The sequence below is a fragment of the Phalangium opilio genome, unplaced genomic scaffold, assembly GCF_054372755.1.
Source record: "Phalangium opilio isolate 3A_F unplaced genomic scaffold, DU_Popi_V2 ptg000053l_1, whole genome shotgun sequence".
NCBI lineage: Eukaryota > Metazoa > Arthropoda > Arachnida > Opiliones > Phalangiidae > Phalangium > Phalangium opilio.
In genome coordinates, this window is record NW_028324172.1 from 2,895,264 (window position 1) to 2,908,646 (window position 13,383).

At 45.2% G+C, this 13,383-nt stretch overlaps 5 non-coding genes across 5 annotated transcripts; all 5 read left to right on the forward strand.

Annotated features, from left to right (window-relative positions):
* Positions 1–1,905: 1,905 nt before the first annotated feature.
* On the forward strand, positions 1,906–1,978 carry TRNAN-GUU (transfer RNA asparagine (anticodon GUU)). The gene has a single exon. It is a non-coding gene; the product is annotated as a tRNA-Asn (tRNA).
* A 74-nt stretch (positions 1,979–2,052) lies between these two features.
* Positions 2,053–2,125, forward strand: TRNAN-GUU (transfer RNA asparagine (anticodon GUU)). Its single transcript has one exon. It is a non-coding gene; the product is annotated as a tRNA-Asn (tRNA).
* A 6,351-nt stretch (positions 2,126–8,476) lies between these two features.
* Positions 8,477–8,549, forward strand: TRNAN-GUU (transfer RNA asparagine (anticodon GUU)). Its single transcript has one exon. It is a non-coding gene; the product is annotated as a tRNA-Asn (tRNA).
* A 2,709-nt stretch (positions 8,550–11,258) lies between these two features.
* TRNAN-GUU (transfer RNA asparagine (anticodon GUU)) lies at positions 11,259–11,331 on the forward strand. Its single transcript has one exon. It is a non-coding gene; the product is annotated as a tRNA-Asn (tRNA).
* A 74-nt stretch (positions 11,332–11,405) lies between these two features.
* Positions 11,406–11,478, forward strand: TRNAN-GUU (transfer RNA asparagine (anticodon GUU)). Its single transcript has one exon. It is a non-coding gene; the product is annotated as a tRNA-Asn (tRNA).
* The last annotated feature ends 1,905 nt before the right edge of the window (positions 11,479–13,383 follow it).

The window sequence follows — 13,383 nt, forward strand, 5'->3', positions numbered from 1 at the left end:
ATCAAACATTTTCTATGCTTCCGTGGCGCAATGGTTAGCGCGTTCGGCTGTTAACCGAAATGTTGGTGGTTCGAGCCCACCCGGGAGCGTTGTTTAGAAGTTTTAGAAGTAACGTAAAAAGGCAAAATTTTTCCGCAATACCTGACAATCAATCATTTTCTAAGCTTCCGTGGCGCAATGGTTAGCGCGTTCGGCTGTTAACCGAAAGGTTGGTGGTTCAAGCCCACCCGGGAGCGTTGTTTAGAAGTTTTAGAAGTAACGTAAAAAGGCAAAATTTTTCCGCAATACCTGACAATCAATCATTTTCTAAGCTTCCGTGGCGCAATGGTTAGCGCGTTCGGCTGTTAACCGAAAGGTTGGTGGTTTGAGCCTACCACTGAGCGTTGTTTTGAAGTCTTAGAAGTAACGTAAAAAGTCACAATTTTTCCGCAATACCTGACAATCAATCACTTTCTTAGCTTCCGTGGCGCAATGGTTAGCGCGTTCGGCTGTTAACCGAAAGGTTGGTGGTTCGAGCCCAATCGGGAGCGTTGTTTGGAAGTCTTAGAAGTAACGTAAAAAGGCACAACACGTGAAAATCAATATTTCTCTAAGCTTCCGTGGCGCAATGGTTAGCGCGTTCGGCTGTTAACCGAAAGGTTGGTGTTTCGAGCCCACCCAAGAGCTTTGTTTTGAAGTCTTAGAAGTAACGTAAAAAGGCAAAATTTTTCCACAATACATGACAATCAATCTTTTTCTTAGCTTCCGTGGCGCAATGGTTAGCGCGTTCGGCTGTTAACCGAAAGGTTGGTGGTTCAAGCCCACCCGGGAGCGTTGTTTTGACGTCTTAGAAGTAACGTAAAAAGGGAAAATTTTTCCACAATACCTGACAATCAAACATTTTCTAAGCTTCCGTGGCGCAATGGTTAGCGCGTTCGGCTGTTAACCGAAATGTTGGTGGTTCGAGCCCACCCGGGAGCGTTGTTTTGAAGTTTTAGAAGTAACGTAAAAAGGCAAAGTTTTTCCACAATACGCGGCAATCAATCTTTTTCTAAGCTTCCCTGGCGCAATGGTTAGCGCGTTCGGCTGTTAACCGAAAGATTGGTGGTTCGATCCCAACCGAGAGCGTTGTTTGGAAGTCTTAGAAGTAACGTAAAAAGGCACAACACGTGAAAATCAATATTTCTCTAAGCCTCCGTGGCGCAATGGTTAGCGCGTTCGGCTGTTAACCGAAATGTTGGTGGTTCGAGCCCACCCGGGAGCGTTGTTTTGAAGTTTTAGAATTAACGTAAAAAGGCAAAATTTTTCCACAATACATGACAATCAATCTTTTTCTAAGCTTCCGTGGCTTAATGGTTAGCGCGTTCGGCTGTTAACCGAAAGGTTGGAGGTTCGAGCCCACCCGGGAGCGTTGTTTTGAAGTTTTAGAAGTAACGTAAAAAGGCAAAATTTTTCCACAATACGCGGCAATCAATCTTTTTCTAAGCTTCCGTGGCGCAATGGTTAGCGCGTTCGGCTGTTAACCGAAAGCTTGGTGGTTCGAGCCCACCCGGGAGCGTTGTTTAGAAGTTTTAGAAGTAACGTAAAAAGGCAAAATTTTTCCGCAACACCTGACAATCAATCATTTTCTAAGCTTCCGTGGCGCAATGGTTAGCGCGTTCGGCTGTTAACCGAAAGGTTGGTGGTTCAAGCCCACCCGGGAGCGTTGTTTAGAAGTTTTAGAAGTAACGTAAAAAGGCAAAATTTTTCCGCAATACCTGACAATCAATCATTTTCTAAGCTTCCGTGGCGCAATGGTTAGCGCGTTCGGCTGTTAACCGAAAGGTTGGTGGTTTGAGCCTACCACTGAGCGTTGTTTTGAAGTCTTAGAAGTAACGTAAAAAGTCACAATTTTTCCGCAATACCTGACAATCAATCACTTTCTTAGCTTCCGTGGCGCAATGGTTAGCGCGTTCGGCTGTTAACCGAAAGGTTGGTGGTTCGAGCCCACCCGGGAGCGTTGTTTTGAAGTTTTAGAAGTAACGTAAAAAGGCAAAATTTTTCCACAATACGCGGCAATCGATCTTTTTCTAAGCTTCCGTGGCGCAATGGTTAGCGCGTTCGGCTGTTAACCGAAAGGTTGGTGGTTCGAGCCCACCCGGGAGCGTTGTTTCGACGTCTTAGAAGTAACGTAAAAGGGCAAAATTTTTCCACAATGCGCGGCAATCAATCTTTTTCTAAGCTTCCGTGGCGCAATGGTTAGCGCGTTCGGCTGTTAACCGAAAGGTTGGTGGTTCGAGCCTACCACTGAGCGTTGTTTTGAAGTCTTAGAAGTAACGTAAAAAGGCACAATTTTTCCCCAATACCTGACAATCAATCAATTTCTAAGCTTCCGTGGCGCAATGGTTAGCGCGTTCGGCTGTTAACCGAAAGGTTGGTGGTTCGAGCCCAACCGGGAGCGTTGTTTGGAAGTCTTAGAAGTAACGTGAGAAGGCACAATTTTTCCAAAATACGTGAAAGTCAATACTTCTATAAGCTTCCGTGGCGCAATGGTTAGCGCGTTCGGCTGTTAACCGAAAGGTTGGAGGTTCGAGCCCACCCGGGAGCGTTGTTTTGAAGTTTTAGAAGTAACGTAAAAAGGCAAAATTTTTCCACAATACGCGGCAATCAATCTTTTTCTAAGCTTCCGTGGCGCAATGGTTAGCGCGTTCGGCTGTTAACCGAAAGCTTGGTGGTTCGAGCCCACCCGGGAGCGTTGTTTAGAAGTTTTAGAAGTAACGTAAAAAGGCAAAATTTTTCCGCAATGCCTGACAATCAATCATTTTCTAAGCTTCCGTGGCACAATGGTTAGCGCGTTCGACTGTTAACCGAAAGGTTGGTGGTTCAAGCCCACCCGGGAGCGTTGTTTTGACGTCTTAGAAGTAACGTAAAAAGGCAAAATTTTTCCACAATACATGACAATCAATCTTTTTCTAAGCTTCCGTGGCGCAATGGTTAGCGCGTTCGGCTGTTAACCGAAAGGTTGGTGGTTCAAGCCCACCCGGGAGCGTTGTTTTGAAGTCTTAGAAGTAAAGTAAAAATGGTACATTTTTCCACAATACCTGAAAATCAAACATTTTCTAAGCTTCCGTGGCGCAATGGTTAGCGCGTTCGGCTGTTAACCGAAATGTTGGTGGTTCGAGCCCACCCGGGAGCGTTGTCTAGAAGTTTTAGAAGTAACGTAAAAAGGCAAAATTTTTCCACAATACATGACAATCAGTCTTTTTCTAAGCTTCCGTGGCTTAATGGTTAGCGCGTTCGGGTGTTAACCGAAAGGTTGGAGGTTCGAGCCCACCCGGGAGCTTTGTTTTGAAGTTTTAGAAGTAACGTAAAAAGGCAAAATTTTTCCACAATACGCGGCAATCAATCTTTTTCTAAGCTTTTGTGGCGCAATGGTTAGCGCGTTCGGCTGTTAACCGAAAGCTTGGTGGTTCGAGCCCACCCGGGAGCGTTGTTTAGAAGTTTTAGAAGTAACGTAAAAAGGCAAAATTTTTCCGCAATACCTGACAATCAATCATTTTCTAAGCTTCCGTGGCGCAATGGTTAGCGCGTTCGGCTGTTAACCGAAAGGTTGGTGGTTCAAGCCCACCCGGGAGCGTTGTTTAGAAGTTTTAGAAGTAACGTAAAAAGGCAAAATTTTTCCGCAATACCTGACAATCAATCATTTTCTAAGCTTCCGTGGCGCAATGGTTAGCGCGTTCGGCTGTTAACCGAAAGGTTGGTGGTTTGAGCCTACCACTGAGCGTTGTTTTGAAGTCTTAGAAGTAACGTAAAAAGTCACAATTTTTCCGCAATACCTGACAATCAATCACTTTCTTAGCTTCCGTGGCGCAATGGTTAGCGCGTTCGGCTGTTAACCGAAAGGTTGGTGGTTAGAGCCCAATCGGGAGCGTTGTTTGGAAGTCTTAGAAGTAACGTAAAAAGGCACAACAGGTGAAAATCAATATTTCTCTAAGCTTCCGTGGCGCAATGGTTAGCGCGTTCGGCTGTTAACCGAAAGGTTGGTGTTTCGAGCCCACCCAAGAGCTTTGTTTTGAAGTCTTAGAAGTAACGTAAAAAGGCAAAATTTTTCCACAATACATGACAATCTATCTTTTTCTTAGCTTCCGTGGCGCAATGGTTAGCGCGTTCGGCTGTTAACCGAAAGGTTGGTGGTTCAAGCCCACCCGGGAGCGTTGTTTAGAAGTTTTAGAAGTAACGTAAAAAGGCAAAATTTTTCCGCAATACCTGACAATCAATCATTTTCTAAGCTTCCGTGGCGCAATGGTTAGCGCGTTCGGCTGTTAACCGAAAGGTTGGTGGTTTGAGCCTACCACTGAGCGTTGTTTTGAAGTCTTAGAAGTAACGTAAAAAGTCACAATTTTTCCGCAATACCTGACAATCAATCACTTTCTTAGCTTCCGTGGCGCAATGGTTAGCGCGTTCGGCTGTTAACCGAAAGGTTGGTGGTTCGAGCCCAATCGGGAGCGTTGTTTAGAAGTTTTAGAAGTAACATAAAAAGGCAAAATTTTTCCGCAATAACTGACAATCAATCATTTTCTAAGCTTCCGTGGCGCAATGGTTAGCGCGTTCGGCTGTTAACCGAAAGGTTGGAGGTTCGAGCCCACCCGGGAGCGTTGTTTTGAAGTTTTAGAAGTAACGTAAAAAGGCAAAATTTTTCCACAATACGCGGCAATCAATCTTTTTCTAAGCTTCCGTGGCGCAATGGTTAGCGCGTTCGGCTGTTAACCGAAAGCTTGGTGGTTCGAGCCCACCCGGGAGCGTTGTTTAGAAGTTTTAGAAGTAACGTAAAAAGGCAAAATTTTTCCACAATACGCGGCAATCAATCTTTTTCTAAGCTTCCGTGGCGCAATGGTTAGCGCGTTCGGCTGTTAACCGAAAGCTTGGTGGTTCGAGCCCACCCGGGAGCGTTGTTTAGAAGTTTTAGAAGTAACGTAAAAAGGCAAAATTTTTCCGCAATGCCTGTCAATCAATCATTTTCTAAGCTTCCGTGGCACAATGGTTAGCGCGTTCGACTGTTAACCGAAAGGTTGGTGGTTCAAGCCCACCCGGGAGCGTTGTTTTGACGTCTTAGAAGTAACGTAAAAAGGCAAAATTTTTAAACAATACGTGAAAGTCAATACTTCTATAAGCTTCCGTGGCGCAATGGTTAGCGCGTTCGGCTGTTAACCGAAAGGTTGGAGGTTCGAGCCCACCCGGGAGCGTTGTTTTGAAGTTTTAGAAGTAACGTAAAAAGGCAAAATTTTTCCACAATACGCGGCAATCAATCTTTTTCTAAGCTTCCGTGGCGCAATGGTTAGCGCGTTCGGCTGTTAACCGAAAGCTTGGGGGTTCGAGCCCACCCGGGAGCGTTGTTTAGAAGTTTTAGAAGTAACATAAAAAGGCAAAATTTTTCCGCAATAACTGACAATCAATCATTTTCTAAGCTTCCGTGGCGCAATGGTTAGCGCGTTCGGCTGTTAACCGAAAGGTTGGAGGTTCGAGCCCACCCGGGAGCGTTGTTTTGAAGTTTTAGAAGTAACGTAAAAAGGCAAAATTTTTCCACAATACGCGGCAATCAATCTTTGTCTAAGCTTCCGTGGCGCAATGGTTAGCGCGTTCGGCTGTTAACCGAAAGCTTGGTGGTTCGAGCCCACCCGGGAGCGTTGTTTAGAAGTTTTAGAAGTAACGTAAAAAGGCAAAATTTTTCCGCAATGCCTGACAATCAATCATTTTCTAAGCTTCCGTGGCACAATGGTTAGCGCGTTCGACTGTTAACCGAAAGGTTGGTGGTTCAAGCCCACCCGGGAGCGTTGTTTTGACGTCTTAGAAGTAACGTAAAAAGGCAAAATTTTTCCACAATACATGACAATCAATCTTTTTCTAAGCTTCCGTGGCGCAATGGTTAGCGCGTTCGGCTGTTAACCGAAAGGTTGGTGGTTCAAGCCCACCCGGGAGCGTTGTTTTGAAGTCTTAGAAGTAACGTAAAAAGGGAAAATTTTTCCACAATACCTGACAATCAAACATTTTCTAAGCTTCCGTGGCGCAATTGTTAGCGCGTTCGGCTGTTAACCGAAATGTTGGTGGTTCGAGCCCACCCGGGAGCGTTGTTTTGAAGTTTTAGAAGTAACGTAAAAAGGCAAAATTTTTCCACAATACATGACAATCAATCTTTTTCTAAGCTTCCGTGGCTTAATGGTTAGCGCGTTCGGCTGTTAACCGAAAGGTTGGAGGTTCGAGCCCACCCGGGAGCGTTGTTTTGAAGTTTTAGAAGTAACGTAAAAAGGCAAAATTTTTCCACAATACGCGGCAATCAATCTTTTTCTAAGCTTCCGTGGCGCAATGGTTAGCGCGTTCGGCTGTTAACCGAAAGCTTGGTGGTTCGAGCCCACCCGGGAGCGTTGTTTAGAAGTTTTAGAAGTAACGTAAAAAGGCAAAATTTTTCCGCAATACCTGACAATCAATCATTTTCTAAGCTTCCGTGGCGCAATGGTTAGCGCGTTCGGCTGTTAACTGAAAGGTTGGTGGTTCAAGCCTACCACTGAGCGTTGTTTTGAAGTCTTAGAAGTAACGTAAAAAGTCACAATTTTTCCGCAATACCTGACAATCAATCACTTTCTTAGCTTCCGTGGCGCAATGGTTAGCGCGTTCGGCTGTTAACCGAAAGGTTGGTGGTTCGAGCCCAATCGGGAGCGTTGTTTGGAAGTCTTAGAAGTAACGTAAAAAGGCACAACACGTGAAAATCAATATTACTCTAAGCTTCCGTGGCGCAATGGTTAGCGCGTTCGGCTGTTAACCGAAAGGTTGGTGTTTCGAGCCCACCCAAGAGCTTTGTTTTGAAGTCTTAGAAGTAACGTAAAAAGGCAAAATTTTTCCACAATACATGACAATCAATCTTTTTCTTAGCTTCCGTGGCGCAATGGTTAGCGCGTTCGGCTGTTAACCGAAAGGTTGGTGGTTCAAGCCCACCCGGGAGCGTTCTTTTGACGTCTTAGAAGTAACGTAAAAAGGGAAAATTTTTCCACAATACCTGACAATCAAACATTTTCTAAGCTTCCGTGGCGCAATGGTTAGCGCGTTCGGCTGTTAACCGAAATGTTGGTGGTTTGAGCCCACCCGGGAGCGTTGTTTAGAAGTTTTAGAAGTAACGTAAAAAGGCAAAATTTTTCCGCAATACCTGACAATCAATCATTTTCTAAGCTTCCGTGGCGCAATGGTTAGCGCGTTCGGCTGTTAACCGAAAGGTTGGTGGTTCAAGCCCACCCGGGAGCGTTGTTTAGAAGTTTTAGAAGTAACGTAAAAAGGCAAAATTTTTCCGCAATACCTGACAATCAATCATTTTCTAAGCTTCCGTGGCGCAATGGTTAGCGCGTTCGGCTGTTAACCGAAAGGTTGGTGGTTCAAGCCCACCCGGGAGCGTTGTTTAGAAGTTTTAGAAGTAACGTAAAAAGGCAAAATTTTTCCGCAATACCTGACAATCAATCATTTTCTAAGCTTCCGTGGCGCAATGGTTAGCGCGTTCGGCTGTTAACCGAAAGGTTGGTGGTTTGAGCCTACCACTGAGCGTTGTTTTGAAGTCTTAGAAGTAACGTAAAAAGTCACAATTTTTCCGCAATACCTGACAATCAATCACTTTCTTAGCTTCCGTGGCGCAATGGTTAGCGCGTTCGGCTGTTAACCGAAAGGTTGGTGGTTCGAGCCCAATCGGGAGCGTTGTTTGGAAGTCTTAGAAGTAACGTAAAAAGGCACAACACGTGAAAATCAATATTTCTCTAAGCTTCCGTGGCGCAATGGTTAGCGCGTTCGGCTGTTAACCGAAAGGTTGGTGTTTCGAGCCCACCCAAGAGCTTTGTTTTGAAGTCTTAGAAGTAACGTAAAAAGGCAAAATTTTTCCACAATACATGACAATCAATCTTTTTCTTAGCTTCCGTGGCGCAATGGTTAGCGCGTTCGGCTGTTAACCGAAAGGTTGGTGGTTCAAGCCCACCCGGGAGCGTTGTTTTGACGTCTTAGAAGTAACGTAAAAAGGGAAAATTTTTCCACAATACCTGACAATCAAACATTTTCTAAGCTTCCGTGGCGCAATGGTTAGCGCGTTCGGCTGTTAACCGAAATGTTGGTGGTTCGAGCCCACCCGGGAGCGTTGTTTTGAAGTTTTAGAAGTAACGTAAAAAGGCAAAGTTTTTCCACAATACGCGGCAATCAATCTTTTTCTAAGCTTCCCTGGCGCAATGGTTAGCGCGTTCGGCTGTTAACCGAAAGATTGGTGGTTCGAACCCAACCGAGAGCGTTGTTTGGAAGTCTTAGAAGTAACGTAAAAAGGCACAACACGTGAAAATCAATATTTCTCTAAGCCTCCGTGGCGCAATGGTTAGCGCGTTCGGCTGTTAACCGAAAGGTTGGTGGTTCGAGCCCACCCGGGAGCGTTGTTTTGAAGTTTTAGAAGTAACGTAAAAAGGCAAAATTTTTCCACAATACGCGGCAATCGATCTTTTTCTAAGCTTCCGTGGCGCAATGGTTAGCGCGTTCGGCTGTTAACCGAAAGGTTGGTGGTTCGAGCCCACCCGGGAGCGTTGTTTCGACGTCTTAGAAGTAAAGTAAAAGGGCAAAATTTTTCCACAATGCGCGGCAATCAATCTTTTTCTAAGCTTCCTTGGCGCAATGGTTAGCGCGTTCGGCTGTTAACCGAAAGGTTGGTGGTTCGAGCCTACCACTGAGCGTTGTTTTGAAGTCTTAGAAGTAACGTAAAAAGGCACAATTTTTCCCCAATACCTGACAATCAATCAATTGCTAAGCTTCCGTGGCGCAATGGTTAGCGCGTTCGGCTGTTAACCGAAAGGTTGGTGGTTCGAGCCCAACCGGGAGCGTTGTTTGGAAGTCTTAGAAGTAACGTGAGAAGGCACAATTTTTCCAAAATACGTGAAAGTCAATACTTCTATAAGCTTCCGTGGCGCAATGGTTAGCGCGTTCGGCTGTTAACCGAAAGGTTGGAGGTTCGAGCCCACCCGGGAGCGTTGTTTTGAAGTTTTAGAAGTAACGTAAAAAGGCAAAATTTTTCCACAATACGCGGCAATCAATCTTTTTCTAAGCTTCCGTGGCGCAATGGTTAGCGCGTTCGGCTGTTAACCGAAAGCTTGGTGGTTCGAGCCCACCCGGGAGCGTTGTTTAGAAGTTTTAGAAGTAACGTAAAAAGGCAAAATTTTTCCGCAATGCCTGACAATCAATCATTTTCTAAGCTTCCGTGGCACAATGGTTAGCGCGTTCGACTGTTAACCGAAAGGTTGGTGGTTCAAGCCCACCCGGGAGCGTTGTTTTGACGTCTTAGAAGTAACGTAAAAAGGCAAAATTTTTCCACAATACATGACAATCAATCTTTTTCTAAGCTTCCGTGGCGCAATGGTTAGCGCGTTCGGCTGTTAACCGAAAGGTTGGTGGTTCAAGCCCACCCGGGAGCGTTGTTTTGAAGTCTTAGAAGTAACGTAAAAAGGGAACATTTTTCCACAATACCTGAAAATCAAACATTTTCTAAGCTTCCGTGGCGCAATGGTTAGCGCGTTCGGCTGTTAACCGAAATGTTGGTGGTTCGAGCCCACCCGGGAGCGTTGTCTTGAAGTTTTAGAAGTAACGTAAAAAGGCAAAATTTTTCCACAATACATGACAATCAATCTTTTTCTAAGCTTCCGTGGCTTAATGGTTAGCGCGTTCGGCTGTTAACCGAAAGGTTGGAGGTTCGAGCCCACCCGGGAGCGTTGTTTTGAAGTTTTAGAAGTAACGTAAAAAGGCAAAATTTTTCCACAATACGCGGCAATCAATCTTTTTCTAAGCTTCCGTGGCGCAATGGTTAGCGCGTTCGGCTGTTAACCGAAAGCTTGGTGGTTCGAGCCCACCCGGGAGCGTTGTTTAGAAGTTTTAGAAGTAACGTAAAAAGGCAAAATTTTTCCGCAATACCTGACAATCAATCATTTTCTAAGCTTCCGTGGCGCAATGGTTAGCGCGTTCGGCTGTTAACCGAAAGGTTGGTGGTTCAAGCCCACCCGGGAGCGTTGTTTAGAAGTTTTAGAAGTAACGTAAAAAGGCAAAATTTTTCCGCAATACCTGACAATCAATCATTTTCTAAGCTTCCGTGGCGCAATGGTTAGCGCGTTCGGCTGTTAACCGAAAGATTGGTGGTTTGAGCCTACCACTGAGCGTTGTTTTGAAGTCTTAGAAGTAACGTAAAAAGTCACAATTTTTCCGCAATACCTGACAATCAATCACTTTCTTAGCTTCCGTGGCGCAATGGTTAGCGCGTTCGGCTGTTAACCGAAAGGTTGGTGGTTCGAGCCCAATCGGGAGCGTTGTTTGGAAGTCTTAGAAGTAACGTAAAAAGGCACAACAGGTGAAAATCAATATTTCTCTAAGCTTCCGTGGCGCAATGGTTAGCGCGTTCGGCTGTTAACCGAAAGGTTGGTGTTTCGAGCCCACCCAAGAGCTTTGTTTTGAAGTCTTAGAAGTAACGTAAAAAGGCAAAATTTTTCCACAATACATGACAATCAATCTTTTTCTTAGCTTCCGTGGCGCAATGGTTAGCGCGTTCGGCTGTTAACCGAAAGGTTGGTGGTTCAAGCCCACCCGGGAGCGTTGTTTTGACGTCTTAGAAGTAACGTAAAAAGGGAAAATTTTTCCACAATACCTGACAATCAATCATTTTCTAAGCTTCCGTGGCGCAATGGTTAGCGCGTTCGGCTGTTAACCGAAAGCTTGGGGGTTCGAGCCCACCCGGGAGCGTTGTTTAGAAGTTTTAGAAGTAACATAAAAAGGCAAACTTTTTCCGCAATAACTGACAATCAATCATTTTCTAAGCTTCCGTGGCGCAATGGTTAGCGCGTTCGGCTGTTAACCGAAAGGTTGGAGGTTCGAGCCCACCCGGGAGCGTTGTTTTGAAGTTTTAGAAGTAACGTAAAAAGGCAAAATTTTTCCACAATACGCGGCAATCAATCTTTTTCTAAGCTTCCGTGGCGCAATGGTTAGCGCGTTCGGCTGTTAACCGAAAGCTTGGTGGTTCGAGCCCACCCGGGAGCGTTGTTTAGAAGTTTTAGAAGTAACGTAAAAAGGCAAAATTTTTCCGCAATGCCTGACAATCAATCATTTTCTAAGCTTCCGTGGCACAATGGTTAGCGCGTTCGACTGTTAACCGAAAGGTTGGTGGTTTGAGCCTACCACTGAGCGTTGTTTTGAAGTCTTAGAAGTAACGTAAAAAGTCACAATTTTTCCGCAATACCTGACAATCAATCACTTTCTTAGCTTCCGTGGCGCAATGGTTAGCGCGTTCGGCTGTTAACCGAAAGGTTGGTGGTTCGAGCCCACCCGGGAGCGTTGTTTTGAAGTTTTAGAAGTAACGTAAAAAGGCAAAATTTTTCCACAATACGCGGCAATCGATCTTTTTCTAAGCTTCCGTGGCGCAATGGTTAGCGCGTTCGGCTGTTAACCGAAAGGTTGGTGGTTCGAGCCCACCCGGGAGCGTTGTATCGACGTCTTAGAAGTAACGTAAAAGGGCAAAATTTTTCCACAATGCGCGGCAATCAATCTTTTTCTAAGCTTCCGTGGCGCAATGGTTAGCGCGTTCGGCTGTTAACCGAAAGGTTGGTGGTTCGAGCCTACCACTGAGCGTTGTTTTGAAGTCTTAGAAGTAACGTAAAAAGGCACAATTTTTCCCCAATACCTGACAATCAATCAATTTCTAAGCTTCCGTGGCGCAATGGTTAGCGCGTTCGGCTGTTAACCGAAAGGTTGGTGGTTCGAGCCCAACCGGGAGCGTTGTTTGGAAGTCTTAGAAGTAACGTGAGAAGGCACAATTTTTCCAAAATACGTGAAAGTCAATACTTCTATAAGCTTCCGTGGCGCAATGGTTAGCGCGTTCGGCTGTTAACCGAAAGGTTGGAGGTTCGAGCCCACCCGGGAGCGTTGTTTTGAAGTTTTAGAAGTAACGTAAAAAGGCAAAATTTTTCCACAATACGCGGCAATCAATCTTTTTCTAAGCTTCCGTGGCGCAATGGTTAGCGCGTTCGGCTGTTAACCGAAAGCTTGGTGGTTCGAGCCCACCCGGGAGCGTTGTTTAGAAGTTTTAGAAGTAACGTAAAAAGGCAAAATTTTTCCGCAATGCCTGACAATCAATCATTTTCTAAGCTTCCGTGGCACAATGGTTAGCGCGTTCGACTGTTAACCGAAAGGTTGGTGGTTCAAGCCCACCCGGGAGCGTTGTTTTGACGTCTTAGAAGTAACGTAAAAAGGGAACATTTTTCCACAATACCTGAAAATCAAACATTTTCTAAGCTTCCGTGGCGCAATGGTTAGCGCGTTCGGCTGTTAACCGAAATGTTGGTGGTTCGAGCCCACCCGGGAGCGTTGTCTTGAAGTTTTAGAAGTAACGTAAAAAGGCAAAATTTTTCCACAATACATGACAATCAATCTTTTTCTAAGCTTCCGTGGCTTAATGGTTAGCGCGTTCGGCTGTTAACCGAAAGGTTGGAGGTTCGAGCCCACCCGGGAGCGTTGTTTTGAAGTTTTAGAAGTAACGTAAAAAGGCAAAATTTTTCCACAATACGCGGCAATCAATCTTTTTCTAAGCTTCCGTGGCGCAATGGTTAGCGCGTTCGGCTGTTAACCGAAAGCTTGGTGGTTCGAGCCCACCCGGGAGCGTTGTTTAGAAGTTTTAGAAGTAACGTAAAAAGGCAAAATTTTTCCGCAATACCTGACAATCAATCATTTTCTAAGCTTCCGTGGCGCAATGGTTAGCGCGTTCGGCTGTTAACCGAAAGGTTGGTGGTTCAAGCCCACCCGGGAGCGTTGTTTAGAAGTTTTAGAAACAACGTAAAAAGGCAAAATTTTTCCGCAATACCTGACAATCAATCATTTTCTAAGCTTCCGTGGCGCAATGGTTAGCGCGTTCGGCTGTTAACCGAAAGGTTGGTGGTTTGAGCCTACCACTGAGCGTTGTTTTGAAGTCTTAGAAGTAACGTAAAAAGTCACAATTTTTCCGCAATACCTGACAATCAATCACTTTCTTAGCTTCCGTGGCGCAATGGTTAGCGCGTTCGGCTGTTAACCGAAAGGTTGGTGGTTCGAGCCCAATCGGGAGCGTTGTTTGGAAGTCTTAGAAGTAACGTAAAAAGGCACAACAGGTGAAAATCAATATTTCTCTAAGCTTCCGTGGCGCAATGGTTAGCGCGTTCGGCTGTTAACCGAAAGGTTGGTGTTTCGAGCCCACCCAAGAGCTTTGTTTTGAAGTCTTAGAAGTAACGTAAAAAGGCAAAATTTTTCCACAATACATGACAATCAATCTTTTTCTTAGCTTCCGTGGCGCAATGGTTAGCGCGTTCGGCTGTTAACCGAAAGGTTGGTGGTTCAAGCCCACCCGGGAGCGTTGTT